General features: G+C 37.9%; 1 long non-coding RNA gene across 1 annotated transcript; it reads right to left on the minus strand.

Annotated features, from left to right (window-relative positions):
* Nucleotides 1-7022: 7022 nt before the first annotated feature.
* Nucleotides 7023-7501, minus strand: LOC137586305 (uncharacterized). Its single transcript, XR_011033756.1, has 2 exons — nt 7352-7501; nt 7023-7223 (listed from the first exon to the last, which is right to left on the minus strand). It is a non-coding gene; the product is annotated as an uncharacterized lncRNA (long non-coding RNA).
* Nucleotides 7502-7718: the final 217 nt, after the last annotated feature.

Below are 7718 nucleotides of genomic sequence, written 5' to 3' on the forward strand. Positions count from 1 at the left end.
TATGGATGTGATGCTTGCCGAGAGGTCGAGAATGAGATGCGCTCTTTCATGAGGCGGACTAGAGATAGTTTTGACACTTTAAGGGCAGGTTTTAATAAACTCCAAGCGGAGTTTACTGCGGTTGAGACTCAGTTCAGAAGTTTATCGCTTATGAATGAGTCTCCGAAACGTAAAAGGACCAGTCCTTGGGGTGTTTCTGCATCTGTAGACCCGCCAGCGTCTCTTATCGTCCCCGACCGGTCTCATGCACCGTCCACTCCTAATGTACAGCAATTGATTTCGTTTAAGAGCCCGGTTGTGAATGCTATTAGTAAGGAATTACCGGTATCACCTGGGAATGATCTCTTAAAAACGATGCCTATTGTAGTGTCCGATGTGTCTGGGCAATTACCCATTCCAATGGAAATTGCCGTTAGTTCTAAAAGTATCGAGTTCCCCGTAAACAAGTTGACTGCTGCAGTGGGTGACTTGTCCAACGTTACTGCTGCGGCTGACGCTTCGGGACCGCGGCCTCTCGTTGGCATACCACCAAAGAAACATATATTTGTTTCTAGGCTAGACCCTGTTGTCACATCTGATGATGTAATAGCCTATATTCGGAAGAAAGTTAACGTCTCGAATATTGCGGTGGAGAAGTTTAAATTTTCTTACTCTCGGGACATTTCGTCCTTTAAAATTAGTGTTTCTGCCAATATCTTCGACACTATATGTCGAGAAGATTTTTGGCCAAAACATATACTAGTTAAGGAATATACTGTGAAAAAGAAAAATCGGAAACCGATTCGCTTGCCAACAACAACAACTAATACCATTCCTGCCACATCAGCATCTGCTGGTGTGTCAAAAAACTAGCTTCGTCCCTTAACCTGGGTTACCAGAACGTTAGAGGGCTGAAATCTAAACTTTCTAATCTCTATGTAGATAGTCTTTCTTTTGAACATAACATTCTAGCTTTTACAGAGACGTGGCTAAAACCTGATATTGCTGTTGCATCGGTTTTTTCCACAAACTTTTCTATATTCAGACGTGACCGGATTTCTCGTATAGGTGGTGGCGTTCTGATAGCTGTTGATGCTGCTTTATCATCTGAAATGATTCAATTTTCTAGTACCCAGGAGATTGAGTTTGTCGGTGTTAAAGTAAATTTTAAATCTTTTAATGCTTTCATTACTTGTTCCTATATTCCACCATTGTCAGACATGGTGGTATATTTAAATCATTTAGAGGCAATTCAGTTTGTCTCCTCTTTAGTTTCCAGTCAAGACTTGCTCATAGTTGTAGGTGATTTTAATTTACCCGCTTTAGCATGGTCACTAACAGATGAATCTACCACGTTGCTGCCCTCTTTGTCACATGACTTTATTGATGGCCTTCTAGGCTTATCTTTATCCCAAGTCAATCCCGTCTTAAATTCTAATGCAAAATTGTTAGATCTTATTTTTGTATTGGATTCTTCTTATTGTGAGGTTTCTAGGATCGAACCATTTGTTCTTCCAGAAGACAAATTTCATCCTACATTAAATTTAAAAATTGATTTGCCCTTGCTTTCACCATTACTTGGTTCAAATGAGTTACCTCTAACTAGGTGCTTTCGTAAGACTGACTTTGCCTGCCTTAATGAAAACATTGCTACTACCGATTGGTCTTATCTGTACAATTGTAGAGATATGAACTCAGCTGTTCGTTTTTTCTATGATACTCTGAATTCACTCTTTGATATTTGTGTGCCTCTTGGTAGGCTGGAGCGGCTTAACAAACCTCCCTGGTTCTCTCGTGAGTTATCCAATTTGAAAAATGTGAAGACACGATATTATAAGAAGTTTCAAAAAACACGTCGTTCATCAGATTATGCTCTGTATACAGTCGCTCGTTCAAAATTCATGATGCTTAATACACAATGCTATAAGAATTATCCTCAGCGGTGTAAGCTTCAGTTTTCTTCTGACCCTAAACAATTTTATAACTTTGTTAATTCTAAACGTAAGACCTCTGTGCACCCATCTTTTTTGTCTTTTCAAAATAAAAAAGCAAGCACTGATCAGGCAATTGCCGATATGTTTGCGAGTTTTTTCGAAACAACTTATTCCTCAACGGAATATCGAGCAAGTCCGTATCCTTATCATTTAAAAAAGGCTAATTGCATTTTCAATCCAGTGATTGATGAAAGTTCTATTCTTAGCGAACTTAAATTAGTTAAACCTGTTTATTCTCCGGGGCCAGATGGTCTTCCTGGATGCGTACTCAGGTTCTGTGCAAACGCATTATGTAAACCCATTTTAAAATTGTTTCTATTGTCTGTCGAATCTTCCTCTTTTCCATCTATTTGGAAGGAGTCGTATATCATTCCTCTGCATAAAAATGGCAAAAAGTCCGAAGCCTCTAACTATAGGGGTATCTCAAAATTGTCCGCTATTCCGAAAGCTTTTGAGAAAATTATAACTTCTCAATTGCAACATTTTTGCAGCTCTATTATTTCGCCATCCCAACATGGGTTTGTGAAACGTAGATCTACAACCACTAACCTTTTAGAATTTACATCAGTAATTATCAAGGGGTTTAAAAATGGTAAACAAACTGATGTAATATATTCTGACTTTAGCAAAGCCTTTGATTCCGTTAATCATACCCTATTACTTTCTAAGCTGAGCGACATTGGGTTTCCACCCCTTTTCCTTTCTTGGGTTCGTGAATATTTAACAAATAGAAAACAGAAGGTACTTTTTAAGTCTTCTTTTTCCGCTTCCATTCCTGTGACTTCTGGTGTACCTCAAGGTAGTCATCTTGGCCCTCTGCTCTTCACACTATTCATTAACGATCTTCCATCAGTCATTGTTCATTCGCGTGTGCTTATGTATGCTGACGATGTCAAGATTTGTCTTACTCATAAAGATACAGATTCATTTAGTCGGCTACAAGCTGATCTTAAAAACTTTCAATCCTGGTGCCAGTTTAATCTACTAAATCTTAACACTACCAAATGTAAGGTAATGACATTTTTCCGTAACTCTCCCCAACTGGTCACTTATTTTCTAAACAATAGCCCTTTAGAACGTTTAAATAATATAAATGATTTGGGCGTACTTATGGACCATAAGTTAAATTTTAACACCCACATTTCCACCACGGTCGCAAAGGCCATGAGTGTCCTGGGTTTCATTAAAAGATGGTCAAAAGAATTTGATGACCCCTATACAACTAAAGTTCTTTTTACTTCGCTTGTCCGTCCTATTTTAGAGTATGGATCTTGCATTTGGTCACCTCAATATGAGTCGCACCAGATTAGACTTGAATCCGTTCAAAAGCAGTTTTTGCTATTTGCTCTTCGTGGCTTAAGCTGGGATCGCAATGTCAATTTGCCTTCATATTCTAGTAGACTTCTCTTGATTAACCTTCCGTCCCTAACTAACCGTAGAATTATGCTTGGTGTCATTTTTATGCACAAGCTCCTAATTGGTGATATCGACTCGCCTGAGTTATTAGCTCAGGTGAATCTGTCGGTACCATGTAGACGGAGTAGACATCCTTTGATACCTTTATCCCTTAGTCGTTGTTCTTCTAACTATGCTATGCATGAACCTTTTAGGGTCCTCTGCTCTGATTACAACCTTCTATTCCCTGTAATCAGCTCAGAGTTTTCTATTAATATGCTTAAAACATCTATCCTATCCCATTTAGTTAATAGATAGCTATAGTATTATTTGTTTGTCTGTTTTTTCTATTGTGTATTTGTCCACGCGATTCGTGCCGTGCGTTATACGGCTGCACCCCTCGGTCGGTCGGGTGGGAGGTGGGCAGTTATCTGCTTGGGCTCGCGCGTAACAGGCTATGTCCTGGTGTCGTAGGGGCCACTTGAACGTACTGCGCATAGTATCGTCAACGTCCGCTATTAAAATTGTCCGAGGCTCTATTACAAAAAGGGACAACATTTAATCCGAATAACCACTTAAAATTCAAATACCAGCAAAGGCCACATTGGTTTAAGCCGAGAGGTAAAAGTAGTTGGTCTTTAAAGTCTCCACCATATAAAAAGGCTAGAAGTCAGCACAGTAATACATATCAGGAGTGGGTAGATATCCCGAAACAAAAATTGTTAGGCATCGGGCGATATTAGTAAACCAATTTGGAAAATCATACAAAATAATAGGAAGTCAGTTTATATGAAGGATAACATTGATTTGACAGGGTTAACTTCTCTAATGTAGCTCGTCATGCTTCTTTAACAACAGTTATCTTACTAATAATAATATTAATAATAATAATTTGTTTAAGACAACTCAATAAAAATAAAATCCAAAACGTCACATTTGGCGGCCCTTTGCAGAATGTTTAAGAATAAACATCGTGTTCATCTGAAGCGGCTTCACCAAATCAGATGCACTAAAGAAAACATAATACAACTGTACTTTTGTCACAAACAAGTAATCTAGCATATGACTAGAATTACAATCAGCCACGCACATTGTAGAAAAACACTTGTAATTCTAAACTAACCCAAAATATCACAACGGAAGGAGGTCATGTGGCCGAAGCCGTGCCCAAGATAATAATAATTTTCAACCCCCGATAACGTGGGATTTGAGTCTCATTAGAATAAGATATTTTAAGAACAATTGTTATCTCATAGGGCCTAAGATTCCCTATACAAACTCCATACTTTTGTTAATAAAATCAGTTCATATTTTGAATTCAACGAATGAAGATTTGGTTATTCTTCTCCTCCGGGATCCCTATTCACATGCCTTTAATACAATTTCAACTGGATATTGCAAATGAACTTCTTCAATCTAGTATGCAAATTCAATCTCGAAAAAGGGGTCGTCCAGCACAACTTGTGCTCAATATTGACTCGCGCGATTCATCTCCAGCACCATCTTCCCCCGCTTTATCAATTTTACCCACTCCAACATCTAAAACAACATAACTTTGTAGAAAAACCTAAGGACATAAGATATAACAAAATCGAAAAAGGTGCAGACTGTGCAAAACAGGACAGGAAACGGCCCCAGAGGGTCGGGGCTAACTTCGACCGCGTCAAAGTTTGTATACCCTTGCAACTTTTTTGGTAACTCTTTTCTTACCCATTAGAAATCAATGTGGAAGAACGTTTTATCTAAAAAGGCTTATGTTTGCGAAAGAATGGCCTACAATCATAGGAAATAACGAAGATATTGATCAAAGTCACTGTTTTCCACCGATCGTTTCTATGGGAGCTATATGATATAGTCACCCGATCTTTATCAAATTCGACAGTCATTAACAGATATATTAAATTAAGAAATGTTTAATTTAAAAGCAATCGCGGTAAAAGTAACGAAGTTATTTACAAAAGTCACTGTTTTTGCCCGATCGTTCCTATGGGAGCTATATGATATAGTCACCCGATCTTGATCAAACTTGGCACAGTCATTAACCGATATACTAAACTAACAAATGTTTAATTTAAAAGCAATCGTGTTAAAAGTAACGAAGTTATTTACAAAAGTCACTGTTTTTGACCGATCGTTCCTATGGGAGCTATATTATATAGTCATCCGATCTTGATCAAATTTGGCACAGTAGTTTATAGGCGTAATAAACTCTCTAATATTATCGTGACTTTGGGGTTTGTATGGGAGCTATATGATATAGTGGTCCGATCCGAGATATATGTACAACCCCTGCAGTATATACAAGCCTACGTGCTCTCAGCTCTTACGGTCTAGGAGGAGTTTTCGTTGATCCAGACGGACGGACGGACGGACATGGCTATTTGAACTCGTCTCGTCGTGCTGATCAAGAATATATATACTTTGTATGGTCGGAGATGCTTCGTTCTATGCGTTGCACACTTCTGACCAAAATTAATATACCCTTTTTGCAAGGGTATAAAAACAGAAGGAATAATGAGGTATTCTTTTGCTCATAAGCTAGTAGTTACTGAGGTCAAAGATGTAAATGGACCTTGTCAGTTTCTTACCCTCACAACCATGAATCTTAGTAAAGATTTGTAAAGATTCCCATTTAAAACCGAACGCAATTCAATTCACGTACCCATTTCCCTAGGAAAATAAATTATAATGCTTATGCAATCATATTCAAATTCATTATAATTTTAGATGGAAGCATTTTTTTCTTTGCATATTAAAATTTTAACAAAATATATATAAACCCATTTTAATTACATCAACAAATAAGAGTATCAATTGACTTCCATCACCCCGTAGTTTTCAAAAACTGTGTTTGAAAGTCGCCGAATTGATATTGCTTAATACCAGAGTTGTGCCTTTATGCATTATTATTATTTTTTCATTAGCATTGAAAAAAAATCAATGCTAATGAAAGTTTTTTTAGTGGCATGAAAAAAAGTAATTCTTATGAAATTGATTTCTATTGGCATTGAAAAAAAACTATTTTAATGAAAATTTTTTCATTGGCATTGAAAAAAATCAATGCTAATGATAATCAATTTCATTGTCATTGAAAAAAAAAATGTTTAGTTCAAATTTTTTTTAAGCATTGAAAATGAAAAGTAATGAAAAATTTTCGATTGGCATTGACAAATTTTAAAAAAATTGTTAAAAAAATAAAAACAAATTAAGAACAATTGTGCAAAAATTAACAAAAATTACGGATTTTTAGAAGCAGTAAAAGAGATAAGTAATCGATGGATCATAACAAATTGCTCCAGAAAGAGACATTCCATCATCACAATTACAGAGATAAAATACATGAAGAGGTGTTAAAGACGGTTGCCATGATTATAGCCATAAGAGAGGCAGGAAACCCAGGCACTAGTAAGTCGGTGTGATATTTATGGATTGAGTCTAACAGCTCCAGGTGTTTACGCCACCGGGTGAACAGCAGAGAGTGAGGGGTAGGGTTTTTCCCAAAACCGAATTCGGTCATACTGAGGAGGGTGACGAAGGGTTCTCCTGTAAATCGCCATAATTTTTCTGAATCGAGCTTTTCACCCGAACACCCGTTCTTTTGCATTTACGATTTGTCAATTTTTTCAACCCGAACCATTTTCGTGTGTGTCGGGCTCTCTGTGAATATTTAATAAAGCATAAGTTTATTTAACCGAAGTTTTCGCGCGTTTTTAATTCACCACTCGCTCACCATACCCAGAAGAAATTGGCACCCGCCAACTACTTGTATTTATTTGGATCCTTCCGCCCCTCCACGAACATTGGTCCTTCGGGCCGGATATCCTTCCGCTATTCCAGCTTGCATCGGCGGAATTCCTGATAAGTACAACATTTCTTATTAAAAATCTCATTCACATTATATTCCATTACAAACTTGTAAAAGTGTGAGGTTTCCCGCTCTTCCATAGCGACCTACACACTTTTGTATACTTGTATGTACATACCTGACCTGTTCCAAGGGTTACATGGTATTTCCCGATCATTTTTGTGTTTATGAAGTGCATTTTTTTTTTCCATTCTGGCACTGTGGTATAAGGACGACCGATCAGCATGTGAGCGGGCGAAAGATATCCAACGTCTGTATCGGAAGTGGCACAAAGAGGCCTTGAGTTGATCACAGCTTTCACCTGTGTTAACAACGTATGCATTTGTTCGAATGTAAGAACGTCGTGGCCGATTACTCGGTGTAAATGAAGCTTCACAGAGCGCACACCCGATTCCCATTTGCCTCCCCAGTGAGGCGCATGTGGCGGAAGTAACATTCAGTTGATGCCTTCGATCGATAACGTCTCTGCTATCCTGTTATTGTGC

Source organism: Drosophila tropicalis, unplaced genomic scaffold, assembly GCF_018151085.1.
Source record: "Drosophila tropicalis isolate 14030-0801.00 unplaced genomic scaffold, ASM1815108v1 contig_979, whole genome shotgun sequence".
In the NCBI taxonomy this organism is placed as follows: domain Eukaryota; kingdom Metazoa; phylum Arthropoda; class Insecta; order Diptera; family Drosophilidae; genus Drosophila; species Drosophila tropicalis.